Source organism: Haliaeetus leucocephalus, unplaced genomic scaffold (genome assembly GCF_000737465.1).
Source record: "Haliaeetus leucocephalus isolate CR32 unplaced genomic scaffold, Haliaeetus_leucocephalus-4.0 Scaffold198, whole genome shotgun sequence".
Classification (NCBI taxonomy): Eukaryota; Metazoa; Chordata; class Aves; order Accipitriformes; family Accipitridae; genus Haliaeetus; species Haliaeetus leucocephalus.
The window spans coordinates 409,869-429,331 of NW_010972634.1; the positions used below are offsets into that span (position 1 = coordinate 409,869).

General features: G+C 42.0%; 1 protein-coding gene across 4 annotated transcripts in view; it reads left to right on the forward strand.

Annotated features, from left to right (window-relative positions):
* SGMS1 (sphingomyelin synthase 1) overlaps positions 1-19,463 on the forward strand; it is a 105,704-nt gene that overhangs the window by 29,796 nt on the left and 56,445 nt on the right. For 2 of the 4 annotated variants that reach the window (XM_010565941.1, XM_010565937.1), the window contains exons 1-2: positions 3,656-3,820; positions 5,288-5,404. The gene's annotated coding sequence lies outside the window, so the exon portion shown is untranslated. Of the gene's footprint in view, positions 1-3,655; positions 3,821-5,287; positions 5,405-19,463 lie in introns of those variants that run through there. The other 2 variants (XM_010565940.1, XM_010565938.1) reach the window with 2 other exon arrangements.

Consider the following 19,463-nt stretch of genomic DNA (forward strand, 5'->3'; position numbering starts at 1 on the left):
AAATACGATCTCTCTAAATAACAAGACCTTGGTTTTTTATAACCTGGGGAAATTATCTAGATAGGTCCAACTGCAAATATCCTGAAAATGACCTAACTATGAGTTAGTTGCAGTGTGCATTTCATTTTATTAATGTTTTCTAACCTAGTAATAACTTGCTTTTTTAGAATTAACTTATCTTAGCTTTTTATCATCAAAGTATTTTCAGGTGAATCTGGGAAATTTGAGCATCTCACCCTGCAGGAACAGTTGAAAATATCAGTATGTACCAAGTTGCTTCTCAATGTCCTGGCATCCATCTGGTGTAAAGATTTCCAAGTATCTCTGGGGCAGTTGGCATCCTAAGTGGTAAGGAGACTCATAGCAATGTTGGGGCCAGATTTGCGGAGAGCAGTGTGTCCTGTAAGGTGTTTTTTGGAAGGCTGAACAACAAGACGGTGGGGAGGAGGTCTGAGAAAGGGAATGATTATTTTGGGAACAGGGAGAGAGACTGTCTTCTGTTAATGGGATTGCTATTCATTGTGTAGTCGTGTGTTAGACCTCCTATGACATGACCTAAAAATAAATCCAGACAACAGGCAAAGGGGGTTTTGGATCTCGTTGTTTCTTAATGGAAGTGAATTCCCCCTTTGTTATATCTCCCCCTCTCTCTGCTGTAGATATTTAGTAAGAGACCTCAAAAGTTTGTCATTTAAAATGGTGCTCATGCAGTCTTTTTTTCCCCACACTTCTAAAAATTGTACTTCACCTTATTTACAGCATAAAATGGAAATCAAGACTTGGTGGTGTATTGGCTGGCTTTGTACAGGCTAGTGCAAAAAGTACACAGATGTCTTAGATGTGAGGCTGAGCACAGTTGTGTACTTCTGTGCCAAAAGTGCAAATTTTAATAGTGAAGAAAGCATGCTTGCTGCAAACAGTATCTTTCATTTGTCACTGAAGTCTTTTGAGCTTTCTCCCCTCAGTTTTGTTCCCAGTCCCCCGTTCAGGTCACTGGGATGCTGGAAGAACTAAACAAAGGTAATCCCATGAATAAACCTTGCTAATTCACAAAATTATGTTGCTGTCAGTTGCGATAACAACAGTTCTCTCAGGGCTTTGGGACACTAGGAATGAGTTTGCAGCATGCTACCTGTTTTGCTACCGTCTTTCCATACAAGAAAGATGAAGGGGATGTTTCTGGGTTGCCTTCCTTAGTGCTTCACCAAGCACTGATGAAAAATGTGGTGTGTCTGCAGGGGGGATTTATCTCTAAATCTTCCTAAAATGGAAATGGGAGCTAAAAATAGTCTACTCTCTTATAATTAAAGACAAAAATGTAAAATGGAAGTTACCCTAAAATATAATAGCAAAAGCTGGGGGGGAGGTCGTATTTAGATAATGGTTCCCTACTGCAGATCTGTCTACATAAAACAAATGATCATTCTTTTCTTAAATATGCTTTCACTGGGAGTGAGCGCTACATTACATTAGCTGTATGATTTTATTGTCTCTGAAGGAAGAGTGCAGAGGCAAACAACTGTAGATTAGGAGCAATTTGCAAAATAGTCCAGTGATTAGCATGCCTTTGGAGATGTTTTCTGTGCAAGAACTGCATCACAAATTTTACTGGCTTCCTATGTTCAAAGAATTAACTGTGAGGAGGATTAAAATGACATCTTGGACATCGGCTAAACATTCTCTTAAAAACCCTTACATTGTCTTTAAATCAATTAATTTGACTCCTTTAATCCACAAGCATACTGGGTTGGCAAACTCATGCAAGTGATCTATTTGGGCTGAATTTCTCCAGTGTATTTTAAGGACTGCTTTAGTGTGTCTGGCAAACGAGAAGCAAACATGTCAGTGAAATGTGGAAATACGCCTGCATTCCTGTGCTAGGGTGTAAAATGAAAATGCTGCTCTAATCACTGAGGTGCCTTTTCTAAGTAGTAGTCTGCAGCCGGTTAATCCAGCCTTTGCAGACAATCCTGATCCTTGCTGTTTATGTTGGGTAAGAAAGTAAGACAACAGCTTTGCTCCTTTTGCAATAGTGCTGCTTGCGTATATGTGTTAAGTGGGAAGGAAAAGAGGAAGAGGAGAATCCTCAACTCCAAAGCTTCATGTCTGTGCTTTGCAGGCACAGCTGGTGTCCAGCACAAGGAAACATTTTTACTTCTGTAAAGTCTTGAAAAGTGGCCCCCAGTACTTAGGACACTTACTCTCCTAAATCATGTGGACAGTTGGTTTTCTTATAATTCTGTATGGATAATAAGGATGGTAGCATTCATCTACAAAACATTGGAATATTAATAAAATAAATTATTTGCTCTTTCTGGAAATCCTGCAGCTTTCTGCAAGCTGTAATCAATTTAAATCCATTAGTCAGAGGTGCAGCTTCAACTCTAAGCCTGTCCTAAGCTCGAGGCTGTGCTGATTACAATTTATTAGATCAGGTATTGTAAAATAGTGCATATATTCTGAATAAGCTAGCAATGCTCTAGAAGGTGTTTGGGTGCTATTGACAATGACTGGTAGTTCTTAGCCATCTTGTATGGAGAACAAGACTGGCAAGTAACTTCAGACATTAATCTTCACAGCATCAAACCCATCAGAATTTCTTCTCAGCTGGTGCTTTTGCAATAAAGAAATGCTGCAGATGTTAGAGCAAGTGGTATCACAGACAGAGCTGAACGTTGTCACGTTATATGCTAAAATAAAAGTGGGTTTCTCTCGTGCTGTTATGGTTCGCTATTGCTTAGCAACTCCAGAAGCTGAACTACTTCCATAAAGATATTAACATGCAGTTTAAGGAAAGCGGGCCCTGAACTTGGCAGCCTGTACCCCAGCAGAGCAGAAGCCACTGCTGTGCAAACAGAAGGGGCTTCCTGTGGGGGAAGGAGCAGAGGATGGAGGAGTTTGGCATACAGGCTAATCGGCTGAGGTAACATAGACCTTTTATTTTCTGAAAAGTGTGTAACAAATGTTATAGTTTTTAAAAAAATACAATGAAGTGCTGTGTGTGCCACAAGAAAAAGACAAATGAGCTCTAATCAAACCTTGCCATACAGTTCTGCTATCAGCGAAACTTTGGTAATAAACAAAGGTAACTGTTGGTGTGAATTGCTTCTACTTTATTCTAACTGGCTCAGAAATAATTCTGTATGTGGCAGAAAATATGTCCTTAAAGGGTCTGTATGGCTCTATACTGGAGAGTAAGAGGCTACAGCTGGTATCAAGCATCTTGGGAGTGCTCGTGGTGTTCATCAGCACACGCTGATTCATTACTTGCTCATCGAAAATGTCTGTTTACGTTTGAGTGCCCGTTTATGCTCCATCATCTCTTGGATCGAGGGGGAACTGTCCTTCCTGGAAGAGTGGGTACCCAGAGTTTGGAGCTTTCCCTCCAGATGCAGGGAGGGGTATGGCAGGCTGGCTTTCTCACGGTTCATGCTGGTGCCACTCTCAGCAGATGGGCGGCTTTTTGGGCTTCATAAAACTTGGCAGATGAGCGAGCGCCTGTGAGCAGAGAGTGTTTGGGAGGGTGGCTGTTCTTACGAGATAAGAGTGCAGTTACTCATAGAAACAGGGCCTTCCTCCTTACTGAAGACGTGCTGGTGGGTGTTCATGGGATAGATAACTTCTCTTACATTTTGTAAACATTAGCTCTTATTACTACAATCCTACAGCAAACAAGGCAGGATAGCAAGGCTTTTACTGAGCAGCTCCGCTGCTGGCAGTGTACCATGGTTCTATCTGGATGAACAAAAGCCCTTTGACTTCCACCTGTTACAGAGAGGAGTCTTCTGGCTGCTGGAGGCTGGGCTGGTGGGTGCTTAGGGTAGGTGTTTGGAGGGGGGGGCTGATGGCACCCTCCCCAAAGCACTTTGGTGGATTAATCTTGAAGGTGAGGCAAGAATGCAGTGTAAAACCCAGAAGTGAATTTCCAACTAATCCTAAACATAGATAAAAAGGAGTCCAAGAAAGCAGAATTGCCATGCTGCAGGCTGCTTGCTTCCTGGCAGTCCGTTATTTGGATTTGGTTCTGCTTCAGCAAGCAGAATATGACACCACCCCCCCCCCCCATCCCCCGCCCCAGTATTTGAATCGGGATGTGTGGATCGTAGACTTCTAACTAATGTGAATGGAGCAGGAAGACCATCTCGTTTTCCCTTATCTGAAAGTTTAATTGAAATAGCCCTGCAGAACCCCATGCGAGAGGGGGCTGCTTCACTTCCGAATCTCCCCTGGGGTGTTGTCTCCCTTGAAAGCTGGGGAAGGTTGGATAAGAGTGTATTAGCTTCCCAGCCGTGGGGCTGAGTGGTTTGTCTACTGCTGCCGACTCTTTGGCTGTGCAAAAGTTAGGTAACAGGGATGGAGAGAAGCCTGTTAGCTGGGTGCTGACACTTGAGGATTTTGGTCACGTGCATTTTGATTTTTACATTTTGTTTTGCTTCAGTGCAAGTGCTTCCTCTCTCGTAAATGATCTTGATTATCTCGAAGACTAGCAGAAAAGGCTTTCAGCTTTCCTCCTTTGCTCCCCCTGCATCAGCTTATTTATCAGCAAAACCTGTTATCTTGTGTGATGCCTGGTTCAGAGCCTGGGTGACTTTAACCAGCTTCCTTCAGAGAAAATTTTGAGATTTATTTAGTTAGTTTATGCTCCAAGTGGCAATGTGTATCCCAAGAGTTGTTCTGCCTGATTGCTCTTTTGTTAAAGAAAAGGTGCTCTGGTTATCACTGGAACTGAATATGGCTTTCAAGAGTGAAACACTGAGATTCCTGTGATGTTGGGAGCAGACAGCTTGTGGTCTGTGGTGCCCTTGGGCCAAATCAGGTGGTCAGTGACCCATTTCTGGCAGCTCCATTTCCCACATTGTTCTGGGGGTGGCAGTCTCATCCAAACCACTCTTGCCTGGTGCAGGCTGGGAGGAAAATGAGTGTATGCCCAAGATAAGCTCCTGCAGGAAGACTGGTCCATGTGGGGAGTAGCGGATCTGCTCTCCGTGGGATGCCACAAAATGCATGAAGAAGCATTCCAGGCCTTCTTCAGATCCAATGAAAGCTGCTTATAGGCCTCTTTGGACACAGTAATCTTCTCTCTTTCTGTGCTCTTTGGGAAATATTATTTTTAAAATGCAGCTGTCCATGTTAGCACAGTCTTTACTGTATATCCCAGCTATTGGTAGACCTTGACATCTTCTTCATATTGTAATAACTCCTGATATTTTAATAGAAGGCTTGCTGTTAGCTCTGCTTCTTAATAAATAATTATTTTTATTTGGTGGTTTGTTTTTTTTTTTTTTAGTGACTCTTATGACTCCGTGAGAAGCAGCCAGCAGCAGGTCTTCTGAGCTTTGACTCTCATTCATAGTGAGCTTCTAACCCGATGAATCAAGTGCTCTGGCTAGAAAAGCAATTTCAGGTAAGTAAATGAATTTTGCATTTTCAAGCATGTGTTTTTTTGGAGTGGTGTGTTTTTTCAATACTTTGTTTACTGTAAACTGATATTAAATGTGAGCTGAATTTGGTTAAGTTCTTGGTTTGGACTTGCATGGGCAGATACCCATTTTGCTTCGGATTAATCATTTTTTGCGCATGTGCCAATGGCAATGTTAAGCACTGGCAGCAGTCAGTGTCCCCACTTGTGTATTTGTATCGTCTGACTTGCTGTCCTACAGCTGCGTGGCACTGTTTCTTTTGGCACCTGTACTGGCTGCTTTCTTTAAGTGAGGCTTTCATTTAAAAGCATGGCTTAGTTGAGACTGTGATGATTCCCTCCATTTTCTGTTAGCTTAGACGTTGCTTGTGCCAGCCTGGCACTCTCTTCATTCAAGAAAAAAAAATTATACAAACAGTCTAACTCCAGTACTAAATTGTATAATCTTAGGAAAAGGCAACTGAAAGATCACTTACATCGGTTCCTTTTTCCTGCTTCCAGGTAAGGATAACTAAGAGCAAAACTTGAGAAGATGCAGGTTGTGTATAAATGCTCCAAAACCCCTACTTATAAGGAAATCTTTGCCCTTCTGGCTGTTGAAACTGGAGTGATATATTGGGTAGACAACCAGACTGGTGGCTGAAATGCCTGGTTTCTGTTTCCAATTCTGGCTTTCATGTAGATGAATGACCTGCAAAGAGAAAATAAATGGGGTGTATACCCTTTCTTGCTGCCTGTAGTTATGTTTTTGTCTTTTAATAATCCTTTGAAGCTGTGCGAGGATTTGCTGAAAGGCATCTTTTAAGATTTTTGTGATTCTGTTGGGTTTGATCTGTGCTGGAAAGCTCCATGAGTGATTTAGGAGCTAAAGGGGGAGGTGTCATAAGAATCAGAAAATAAAAGTGGAGCTATTGGGCATAGAGATTTTGAGAAAGAGTGTTTTTTAAAACTGTTACTTGTTTGTGTGTAACCTGAGTGACTAGCACATTGAATTAACCAAGTCTTTCGTGCCTTCTATTCTTTAGTTGGGAAAGTGCTGCCTTTTTCTCAAAACGTTCTTGAATATTAGTGAGACTGAACTGGCTGATTCTGAGAGGCTGTGGTGAGGGACAGAGCAGAAAAGCAGCTTTCAGTTGTGATTCTTCCTAATGCAGTTGTAATTCTTCCTGTGGATGCCCCGAGCAAATTTGTTTTTGGGAAAGTTTGTTTTAGCCCCTCTCCTACATATGTCACAGTACTGCATGCCTCTAAATCTCAAGTGTTGTACACTTAAGATGTTGAGTAGTGCTTCCAGAGATACTATAAGAAATACCATCAGTGATCAGAAATAATGAGAAAAATACTGTGATTAAACATCAGTGCTGCTGAAATTGAGGGAACTGATTTTTTTGTGTGTCACACATAAGGTGAATTGTTATGACCAGGTTTTAATTTTGCAGTTGCTGCTTTCTGAAAGCTGGCATCTATGGGATATTTGTTCTGGACAAACCGTAATATCTAGACTTGTTTTCATCAGTCATGAGAAATTCCTACTTTCCCCACCCGCCTTCAACTATGTAAATATTAAGGGTAGAAGACACTTTTACTAGATGAGCCAGAAGCTCATGTCACTATATTGATTCAACTTTTATTTCCCACAGACATTATGAATAATGTAGTAATCTGTTACTTAAAGTTTAATGCAGATTTAATAGGGGTTAAACATCAACAGGTACAGTGCAAGAGGTGCAAGGCTGCTTTGTTCCGTGCTAAGTGAAAAAGTTTCAAACCAAACACTGTTGGGCATGTTGCATACCTTGTTATTTATGTGAAGATATTACTTGCAGGTGCCTTGGTATCTGGGACCCCTGTATTTTTTGTGTATTTGTCTCAGTATATGGCAACGTGCATTACAAACTTGTGGGGTCACAAGGCACACGGATGACTCATTGCTGCAATCTAGGGATCTAATACAGTGGAATATCAAGATACTGCTGTCTTTTCAATGGCTTTTTTTTTTCTTTTTTCTTTTTCCTTCTTGGTATGAGTATTATTTTTTTAAACAAAGGGAAAACATCCCTTTCCTCACTTGTTAGCTTTGCAGAACTTGAGCCTTAAAATAATCCAGGAAGCCTTTTGTTATGTAAATATACGCATCCTCCAGCTTGGCACTGTATGTGCTTGATATAGCTGCTTGCTGAATTCTCTTTTAAATTTAAACTTCAGTGGCTTCGAAGGAGAAACCTGACATTACTTTTATATAGCACTTAATGGTTCTGACCATGGCAGCTCTCTGGACTCAGAGAGCAAAGCAAACGCCCTGATTGCTGTATGATGACAATGTAACAGTGACTAAAGCAGACAGCGCAGTGTAAATCAGTGGTTTACGGCTGGAACTCAATTTCTGTGTATCATAATGATTTTTCTTTAAGCTTGTTACTGCTAGGGATGCTTATACCTATCAAATTTAACTCCATGGGAACAGAGCCTCAGTGTATGCAGTAGCTTTTAAAAATATTTTTGCCTAAGTTGCTTGTTCAGAAACAAATATGTGTATGAATGCAGCAAGGGCTTGGAATGGTTAAAATTAAATTCCAGTGCAGACTACTTGGTAGTTTAACAGGCACTGAGATTTGCAGCCATCAGATTTCCCAATCAAATGGGCAACAGTTGGCTAGTGCAGCTGTTTAAAAAAAAAAAAAATCAACAAAAAAAGCACCAACAAAAACCCACCACCTTGTGAAATGTCAAATGTGTGGGAGATAATCTCCATTAAAAGCAGTGACTGGTTTCTGGGTGTTGTCTTGTATGCTTAAAAGCACCTTTGGGGAAATTTATTAATCATGTATGTAACTGAAAGTTAATTTAGAGTTTTTCTGTACCCTGTGTGTAGGACATGAGTTCATTGTGACATTGACTTTTTAAGTAATACCTTTGCTGCTAGGAATGCCCAAGCTTAAGTTGCTGATGGCTGTAGAGGTGACGTGGCAGCTAAAGCCCAGGATCTGCTGTGGAAGCACTGCCTTTATTCACCTTCTGCACACAATAGGCAACAGCTTTTACAGCAACACCCAGCCGACCCGCTGCTGGTTTTACCCTCGTTCTCTGGGAAAGTGTGGACATCCTTCTCAGCTCCTGTTTGACTCTCCTACTAACCTTCCCCCTGACTTTTTCCCAATACACATGAGTGGGAATGGCAAGTGGATGTTGCAGGATCTGCCTAGGTGGTTGTGGTTTTGGTACAAACACAAAGTCCACAGGTTGTGTTTTAAAAGTAAGGATGGTGAAGAGTGAATCCATGCAACCCCCTGGGAGTGCCTGAATCCAATCTATGGTCTGATGTGCTGCTGCTGCCTGCTGCCATGTTAATGGAGCAATCGTGTACCAAGAGAGGAGTGAGGAGTCCAAGGAGAGAAGCAATGGCGTAACATCTTGGGCACTTACCCAAACCTGAAGATTTAATGGAATTTTGGAGCAGATACTGTATGTTGCCTGTGCTCAGTTTGTTTGGATCGATCAGATTTGACTTTGGTAGATTTCCTAGCCATCGCTGCTTATTAAATAGCTTGGATGGTTCTTGGTAAGCGAGTAGCATAAAGCAGGTTGCTGTCAATAGTTTCATTCTTGTCTCCTAACTCATTTGCCCTCAAACACATAGCTGCTCCCCTGTTTCTTGGAAAAGGCAAAGGATGTGCTGGCAGGAAATGGCTGCAGTTAATGAAAATAGGCCATACCTGCTGCTGATTAATCTTTAATCCAAAGAGGAAATTTTCCTTTTCTGGATTTGTTTGTCAACTGAATTAGCAAATGACTGTTCCTTTGTCCTGAGGCTGGCTCTGACTTACTTTGAGATTGATTCATAGGTTATGGACCCAAGTAATAGGATTTCCCATAAGGGTGTGCTCACCAATTCTTGCATGTTTTCAAAGAGAAAATGGGGTTTCTGTCTTGCTTTGCGTCCTATTTGCTTGTGCTCCTTTTTGCTTTGGCTTAATTTTTGCTAGTTGGCTCTCATGTACATGAGGTTTCAGTTGGGATTTGATGGCTAATGCCATCCCAGCTCCTTTCACGTGTCACGTCATCTGCCTGAGACATCTGGGGATGGGACGGGGCACCTAGCAAATACCGAAACAACTGGCGTGCTCTAGTTGGCTTCAAGTGCTTGAAGAGTGAATGTAAATACATTTAGTTTCTATCTGAAAGGCAGTTACTGCTTTGAAGTACAGCACAGCTCTTTTGCAACTCTTTTCACTACCTTTGAAGGCTGAGCAGCTGATGTTGAACTCAGGGCTGCTGTGTGGGGGTAACTCTTAGCGTGCAGTTAAAACATCAACTATTATGTTGAAGTGCAAATGTTATTTTGTGCTGAAGTCATGCTGGAGATAGTTCAAAATGTCTTGTTTATTTGGATTCATGAGGGGAATGCCATCTTGCTGATCTGTAATCTTGCTTTGCTCTCTGGTTTATATCTGGTTTCTTTGCATTCAGCAAACCTGTATTCAAATGGTGCTGAAGCATTTAATGAATCTGGGCATCCTCTTCATCTGCAGCCCAGGAGACACAGACTCTGATGGTGACACTTCTGGGTTTTGTGCCTTTTGGGAAGCTGCATTATTAATCAGTTGTTTTTCCCCAACTTCAGTCGCTAGATGGATCCAACAGGCTATGTTGCCATGTTGAATTAGACCCTATTAAATAGCTCTCTCTGATTGGATAAGTATTGACTAGTTTGTTCATTATTTTAATGACAGATGTAGTTGTTTAAAATTACTCCATGGTTTTGGAGTTTTATTATTCCACAGATGATACGGTTATTGGAATTCTTGCACAAGAGGCTTTGTTTCAGTTCATTCGTTAAATGTTTTTCTCTGTTCTCATAGATTTGTTTTCAAGATCCATTAAAACAGAAAGGGGTTTTTTTTCCTGGCCTGTGCTCCCCCTTCCTTTGCTGTCCCCATTTCCAGTGAATAGTTGAAAGGCTGTCAGCAACTGTTTTGACAGATTTCCATGTACTACTTAGGAAGACAAAATGTTACATCTAATACATTTTGCTCCATGGTGATAAATAGGTTGCAAAGGGTGGGTAGAATACTTGGTATTAAAATGCTGAGGGATCTTGTAGTCCCAGTGGAGGATGTCTGCTCTGTCACCAGAGTCCTCTGTGACTGTCCCAACTGTTCAAATCATGTGTGCTTCCAAGCTACATCTAGGCAGACTTAAATATCATCTTGTCTGGAGCATGCTCCTACCTTTAGGTTCCTCCCTGCCCTTTTCTGCATTGTGGAGCTTCATTGCAGCCATCTCCAGACATGGACGCATTGCTAAATTCCCCAAGCTTTACTAATAGTTTCTTGGAAAGCTCATGTAAATATAGCCTTAGGAGCTCCCTGAGCTATACGGCACATCTTGAAAGGTGAGTGGCAGAAAAGGTAAGGAGCACGCTTTGCACAAATGCTGGTTTTATTATTAGGATACGTTAACTGTGCTTACAAGGTTGCTTCAGATGTTTCATGAATGCTGCTGCCGATCCAAATTAACTGATGTCCTCCTCAGCCTGATGCAGCTACTTGTGTCAGCCCCCTGCCAAAGATTTGGATGGTCTATGTCTGACAGCATAACTCCCCTGCCATAGTACTGGTTTGTCAAACTCTGTCTACTCCAAAAATAATAATCTTGCATGAAAAGCATTTAAATGAAGCCAGCAGCAGATGCAAAATTGAGCACTGTAGATAAGACAGAGGTAGACTAACAGGTCTGGGCATAGCAGTCAACATGGACAACATGCAAAGCTTCTGAAATCAGTTGTAGCACTCAGCTTGCACTTCCTCTTGATGTTTTGTTTTGTTTTGTTTTACCCCCCCTATGTTTTAGTCTTTTGTGAAGCTTCTTCAGGAAGGCAGCTGAACACCAAGAATGCAAAGGCACTGACTCCAGTTTTGCAGTGCTCTACAGTTCTTGCTGATCCTGTTTAAAGTCCCCAGACAGTTGATCTGGGAAACCTGCTGCTAAATGGATGATCTAATTCCCAGTGAATGCTGTGATCATAAATATTACCCTACATCACAGAAATTATTTGAAAACTGGTGTGTATTCCTCAAGCTGTCAGTTGTCTTTCAGCATCCTCATTGTGCTCTTTCATCTTTAAATGCTTGTGCTGAAGCTCAAATAAACTTACCTGTCAGCAGTTATAGGATGCCTCTTCTCATCTCCAGCTGCTCCTTAATCATAGCCATACCTGGCAGTTTAAAAGCTGTTTACAAAGGAGATAAGGCAAGTAGCTATGTTGTAGCTGCCATTTCTCGAAATGATTTTTCTCATACTCCAATAATATTCAGCACGAGGTTGTGTTTGTGCTTTGTGAGGATGTCAAGAAGGGTTTTATAATGAATAGATGGCTCATTCGTCAAATTTTAATAATTTTGTCTATGGTGAATGCTGTGTTAAAAGTATGAAATAAAGGAGTATACCACAAGGATAAAGAGCTTAAAAATGTTTTGACTCTTACTGGGCTACCTTCTGTAGGATTTAGTTTTACAGAATATATATAAGGCAGTATTTTAGCTCTTATTTACACAGATGAAGCAGCCAGTATGAAAGTGAGCTAATTTCTGTGTGTAGGGGGAAATATGTTGTGTACTCAGCTTCACAACTCAAATGCACCACTGTTTGCACACAGAATTGCCTAGCCAAAAGTGAAGGGGGCAACAGCAGATAGTCACTACTTGTATTTCTCCACTGTAAAGCAGTGACTTCGTTAGGAAACTATTCTGAGCCTTTCCCCTGTGCAATGAGTATTGTTAACTACTGGTCCAGGCTCAAATCAAAACTTTAGCTCTTAGGTTAATGGTATCTGGGGTTGTCACCTTAAACTTCCAGGGAAAACAAATCAGATCATTTGGGTTGCTGTTGCAACTTGTTAATTCAAGAGCTCTGGTGTTGATTGTCTTATGACAGCGTGATACCTGCAGCCCTGTGAATTGAGCAGTCTTAAATTGGCAGTTTGGGTGCTCTGTAGTTTGGCATGGTGTATGCTTGTCCTAAAAACGGTGTTTCATGAGAAGTGCTTCCCTCTGAGCATGGAGAGGTACCACTGCTGGCTTGGGACCGTCAGCCTGTTGCTCCTGTAACATTATGTACCGCATATGTTGGGGTTAAGGTAAGGGAAGGGAGCTCCTCTCTGCAGCTTCTAGCACAATGGTCAGTTTTCTGCAAATTTGTCCCCTCTGGAGGGGAAAAACAAGCACAGTATGGTTTTACTGGATTTTCAGTCGTCGTCTTGAGTCTGCAATGGCAGCAGGGAGGCCCAGAGGCTGAGATGAAAATGTGAGTTGAGCTGAGGGCACAGGAGGAATTCAGGATAAGGGAGAGTTTCAAGGGGGAGTAGAGGGTGAGTGACAATGCAGTAACACCCTGCCATCCACAGCAGGCTTTTCTGTCTGTTGCTTTGGAGAACCATTGCACATCATTTAATACCCACTTTGGCAAACTGTCTTAATACTCTTTTCCTGTCCCTCACCCTTGTTTGGCTTGATTTGACCTGGATGAGAAGCAGGCATTGGAGAAAGATGGTGCTGAGAGCCAAAATCTTACTGTTCAGAAAGACGCAGTACGAACGCTTGCACTGGAAGATATACGTTAGGTATCAGTGGAACAGCTGACACCTTTCAGGGTGGCAATCCAGTTGGTGAACAGTTGGATGAGGTTACACAGGTGTTGCAAGATTTGATACCTTGTTGTAAGGAGATCTACCTGTCAAAATCTCATGCCAGTGGCCATGTGTCTCTGTTCAGGAGTGCGTACGGGGTGGGCAGGAGGGTTTCCCTGCACAGTGTGAAAACTGGATGGAGAAGTGGTCTAGGGAGGAGTGGCTTGCTGGAAAAAGAAGGGAACAGAGCATCCAACAACCTGAATGCCTGAGGAGTAGCCTTTGGCAAAGGAGTGCTGTTTCACAGACCATGTTCATATAATTTGAATTTTACAAGTGAGAACTCTTTTGAAACCTGAAATTCCAGGTGGAGTACCCAAGAAAGTCTGTTCCTGGTCCTGTTGATTCTCTTTCTTCTCAAGGTGGGGTGCTAGATGCTCACTTGAGTGAAAGCCCAGTTATCATCAAAAGCAAAATTAATCCATCCTTCCTGTCTATTCCAACCAGCATCCAAAACTGTGCAGTAGGATTACCTGGCAGGTTGTCCCAAGGAAGAGCTTTATTTTTACCGCACAGCCTTGCAAGGTGTAAGTCTAAAGCCTTAGAAGATAGTTTCTTTAAGTAAACTTACATAAACAGCAAATTTTCATCTGCACCCTGCTGCTTCTTGCTTTTGCAAGATGCATTGTCCCTGCAAAAGTCATGCTAGATCTGAAGTTCTTTCTTTGTGCATTTGTAATCCCATTGTTTGTCAGTAAAATGCCTGCCTAAGGATTTTTTAATGTTTCTGCACTGATTCTTTAGTTTTAGCTGGAAAATTCTTATATTCAGCCAGTATCTGGTTCTGTGTGGTAATTTGGAGTGGAGTGAAAATGGACACTTTAAAGCAAATCTGTATTGCCATCCTGTGTTGGGAGGAATTTGAGGTGCTGAAAACTGGGAAAAAACCTGCATACCGGGCAGGAGTTTCAGGATACAGCTCTGTCCCTTGGTGTACGGTGATTATTAATGACACAAAAGGTGTTCGGTACTCTGTTTCCACATGAAAAGAGGAAATGAGCATGTGTCGAGCATGGGTGAGGTGAGGAATCTGGTATGCGGTTCAAGGTCAATGAAGCTGTAAAGCAGCAATTGGTTACTAATAAAAAAGCAGGTTTTTTTCTGTGTGCCTCAGTAGAGGTCATTTTGCTGGTACTGCATCAGGAAATAATAAATACAGGTGACCAAAGAAAGGTGTTTTGTTTGTGTTTTTTTTTTTTTTTTTTTTTTTTTTTACAAAGCACAAGCAGCTTGAGTTGCATGTTCTACTTGTTTTATATGGAGCCCGTGGGCTCTGAATTCAGGCTTGCCAGCTCTGAACATGAGATCCATGCTCCCTTCTCCCTGCTGCTGCCTTCCTCCCTGCTCTTTTGGCTTCAGCACCTGCTTTTGCCCTTTCTCCTCCAGGGCTTGCTTGAGCTGCCAGCAGACCTGTCGCATGTCTGCAAGCCTGAGCAGCGATGCGGAGTAGGGGTCAACGATATGTGTGAGGAGGGGGGGAAGCTGATCTGATTCTCTGAGCTGGAAAGAGGGGCTGGGGTGCCCATTGGGTTGGGGCACTTTGCAAAAACATGGAGAACCCTGGGTTGGGACATATAAAAGAAATACATGGTTCCCAAGCCGTGCCTGGGCGGCAGAGGGTGAGTGCTTTAGCAGAGGGAAGCAAGAGGGTGGAGGAAGGCTTCTTCATGCACAGACAGGGATATGATTAATGCCTTGCTCTGCTTGAAATTAAGTTTTGGAAACGGCCGTTGTGAGAGATTAAGCGATTACTGCACTTTACAGGTGCTTTCCTGTCTCTGAAACCTAATGCTTGTTTGTGCAGCACTGGCATGATGCAAAAACATTAGTTTCAGGTTTTGTTCTGCTCTTGGGAGGCTTTTTTTCCCTGAATTTACTGAAAATAGCTGTAAAGTCAAAGCAGTAAATGAATGAATGTTATTAGTGAAGGGGTAGAGAACAAAACAACAACAAAAAAACCCCAAACAAAAAACCCCCTCTTTCTCCATGATTCCCTGTGTCTTGAATGCCAGCTGGTCCTCCATCTCCAAAAAGAAAAAGGTTCAGCAAAAGGTGATGAAAGTAATCAAAGGCATGGAGCAGCTGTTGTATAAAAGGAGGTAAATAGACTTTGACTCTTCAGCGTGGAGAAGAAATGATTGTGAGCGGAGGAAGCGAGAAGAGGAATGTTAGCAAAGCGTGAGCAGAGGATGACTGTACTGAGGCCCTCCTCATTCAAAAAAATAGTGTCAAATAAAATAAGGAAGCAACAAGCTTATAACAAGGGAAAGTTTTTCTTTCAGTGGTGCACAGTTATGCCGTGGTATTCCCTGCTGCAGGATATTGCTGAAAGGTTAGAGGTTCAAAGGAGGCTGGATAAAACCTCATCATGGCTATTAAAGACAGTATCTCCTGGCTCAGGGAACAGTTATTAAAGTAATGTTTTGAAGAAGGTAATACCATCTGTGTTAAACTTGCTGCAGAAATGTGAAACTTCTTTTTGTAAGTAGGTAATAAATAATGCTTAGCTGTTTTCAAATGCCGTCTCATATAGATGCGTGCTAATGCAGGGGCTACAAGTTGGAGTAGCAGATTAAATGTGGGATTTCTTGGCTTCTGTATTATTGCATATTTTTGGTAGCTAATGGGAAACAGGCGCACAGTAGCAAATGATTCAGTTGGTAAAAATTGGTGTTTAAGAGCAGATTATAGCAGCAGTTGTCTTGGATAATTTGCTGCGTTACTTTACCAAAGTTTTGCAATCTGGAGCTAATAGGAGAGTACTAATAGCTAGGTAGGTTGGAATGGCAGCTTGCCAGCTGGTATCTAGGGTAATGATCAGGTTACTGTGATGCATTGGAGACAGACCAGCTTCAGTATTTCCCTGCAAGCTCGATTTTCAGCGTGACATAATGTTTGGGTAGAGCTGAAACTCTGGGATTACACCATGGAAGTCACTGGGGCGGCTTGGAGGGTGAAGGTTTCTTTTACAGTGTATATCACTTTTTACTACAGAGAGTTGGTTTGCTTGGCTGGCGTATGAAAGGACCAAATTTCCCTGGAGATTTTGGCGCTTGGCAGCATGTGGGTGTTAGGAGGCTTTGAGAGCTGGAGGAGGATGGAGGTGGAATAATGTCCTTTGAATCAGAGCTGTTTTGACATGCTAGAAAGAAATTGCCAGCTGTAAAAGGGGGGGGAGGGAATCAGACATTGAACCACTCTACAATTTTGTGCAAAGAAAGACTCGGAGCAGGCGGTGTTTAAAAATTTATACTGGACTGAGTGGGGTGAAAATTAAAGTATAGTAAGCATGTGGTGGGGTCAGCTCTCATGCTGTGCATGCATATGGCAGCTTTGCAGCAGCACGCTGCTAAACAGTGATACCTTGAAAATTTAAAGAGAGTCTCGGTTCAGTGGGCTCCATCCCAAGGCGTGGATTTGGTGACCTGCGTGATAACTTTGAGAGTAAATTCAAAGTGATTTATGCCTCTTCTGATCTCTCTTGAACTCTGACTGCTTGTGTCTATTGCTGTGAGGTGGCTGCTTCTGTATTTATGAGCAAGGTGGAAACTACTGACCTGCTTTGCTTCCTCTGAAAGGCAAGTGATAGTTCTTACTGAAGATGGCAAGGGCAGTATTTCTGAACGTGCTTGGACTAAATTTACTGTAAGGAACCGAAAAGTGTAGACGGTGACTGTTGGAAGGGAAAGCATGTATTTATTGCACAGTGGCAATAGGCTTATAGACAGTTTGGTTTATAGACAAATATTGTTTGCCTGTATTTCTGTAGCCATAAGCAGTTAGGAAATTGGATTTAAAAGCCTAAACTTTGCTATAATCTAGAGACCTTTTTACATTTTTTTTTTCTATCCCATCTGCTGAGTTCTTCACTCATGGCTGAGATGTCACGTGGCACCAAGAGAGCCAAGAGAAGTGACGCATCTTGGTATCCCATGGTAACTCTCCCTTTCCTTCATTTTTAGCTCGTTTGCTTTGCTACCAGATAGAATAACCTGACTGTGGGATTAGACTTGCTTTGCTCCTAAGTAAGTGAAGGTTAGGTTGCAGAGTTTTCAGTCTCTAAAATTATTTGCACATGGTAACCCAAACTGTCCTTTAAAAAAAACCCAAACAACACAACAAAACACAAGCAAACACTCCAAAACAAAACCAACACTCCCACCACACAGAAAACTAGAAGCTCCCCACTCTAACTTCTCAACATGCAGGAAGTATCGGTTGGGGCTTTTACTCTTTGTTTGCCATTCAGAATATTGAAGCTCGTCTGAGAAGTTTTTGCAAACGGCAGGTAGACACCCTGCAAGCACCTCTTGGGCTCGGAGGTAAAATTCTCACCAAAGCTAGATTTGCACTTCTGGTCTTACAATTCACACAGTTGCTGCTGGAAACTTGTTAGGTGATGTTTTCTTTTTTTCTTCCTCCCCACCCCCCACCGGTTGTTTTTTAACTTCTGATTGTTATATGCAGTTACAAGCTGCATCTTAATTAGAAATATCTGACGTTTCTCCCAAGAAAAGCTCATGGTTTTGCTTTCAGATATGCTGATATTCCTAATATGCCTACATATCCACTGCTAACTTTATTGTATTAAAACAGCAGTGGTATGATTTGGTTAGCCTGAAACTCAAGGCTGCAAATACAGTAGCTCCTCACCTAATTTAAACAGTAGGTATAGTCTTTGCAGTTGTATGTGAGAGACCTTGAACCTCTTCTTGCACACTGTTTCTGAACCCTTCCAGGCCCGTTTTCTAAGTGCCATAAAGCACAGCTAGTACAAATCCTACTAAAGCAATGTAAGTCTGGCTAAACTTTGCCCTGCCAATTTGATTTTTGCTTTAGGGGAGGGAACAGCTTTCAGAAACCTAGTTTATTCCTGGGGAAAAAAAAAGGGTGGTTGTGAGCGCATGTAGTTCATGTGTGCTAGAGGAGACTGTGCTGAAGTTTTGCAGTGTGACAGGATTTGCATTTGCTGTTGCCACAGCACAAGTGAGTTCACGGCTTTTCAGTTCCCTTAGCAGAGGGACGGAGCAGGAGTTTTCAGAGTTAAGGTACCAGCGCATGGAGATGACTCATTTGGTGTGTCCAACCGATTTTGAATTGGTTTTTGAATGAAAGAGAATGCTACCGTGGTGTTTCTGTGCTGGGAGGCATAGAGATGTAGTCTTGAGCTATTTTTGGCTTCCTGGATTTGGGGCAGTTGATCTGCATGGTGTGTGCTCTTAACAGGCTGCTAAGCTGTCATCTGGTATACAACATAGGTACAGGCATCTGGATATTTGGAAGTATTGCAAGACTTCTCTGGTATGGACGGACACTGTCTTCTGTAGTTGTGCCAAAGCAGGGTATGTATGTCTGTTTGCTCTGAACAGGTATTTAGTACAAAGCACTGTTCTTATTGTAATGGGACTGAATTGCCTTCTGTTCGATTTTTAGTTACATGCAGTCCAGCGTGCTAACGTGAGCTGTGGGTTTGCATCAGGAGTGCTGCATGGCTAAATCCAAACAATAGGCTGCTTGTGACAACTGAAAGTGGTGGGGGAGAAAAATCCCTCTTCTGTAATGGCCGGAAAAAAGCAAGCCTGTTTGCAGCCGGAATCAGCAAGAGTTTATTAAGTCATACTTTACTTTTTCCCCCTACATTTTCTGCATAGGTTATGATGATTTAAGCATAAATTGCTTAGGCAGAAAAAGCAGTTGGCCTGTCTTTTAGTTACTGATTGCAGTAGCTTTGACGTAGCGGTGTAAAGAAATGCTATACCTTTCTGAGGATGACAGTGTATGCGAGAACTATTTTGTTTTGAGAGTGCATTTGTGCATGTCTGTGAGTGTATCTTCAGAGCAAACTCCTGTACAAAAGACTTCTAACAAAAAAGGCAAAATTAAGGATTCATTCAGTAGAACCTGCTGGTGGTAGATTTTTAGCCCAGTCAGTACCAAAAAATAGTCTACATGCTTTTTGGTGCTTTTTTTGTTCCCTTGTTTGGGTAATATTGTTAACCTTGCAAATGCTAGTTGGAAGCAGAGAGAGTTCGGGAGCCCTTCCCAAACAGGCCAGGCTTTCATGGTGGTAGGGGAGAAGTCATGCTAAAGAAAAAGATCTGAGCTTGCAGTGTGCTGAAGAAATAAAGAGCAGCGTAATACAGGTACGATGTGTCAAGCTGCTGTAATGCAAATGTTATTAAGCGTATGCAGCTGGTGACTGTGTTGGAAACAAAAGAAGTGTCAAAAGAAAGTTGAGGAGTTTAAAGTCCACAATTAAAGATTATTAAAACAAATAATAACAAGTTTGCCTTTGAGGACAAAAAATTGTACCTATGTTCAGAGGCAGGTGGGTTAACCTCCTTTGGAGATGGGAATATT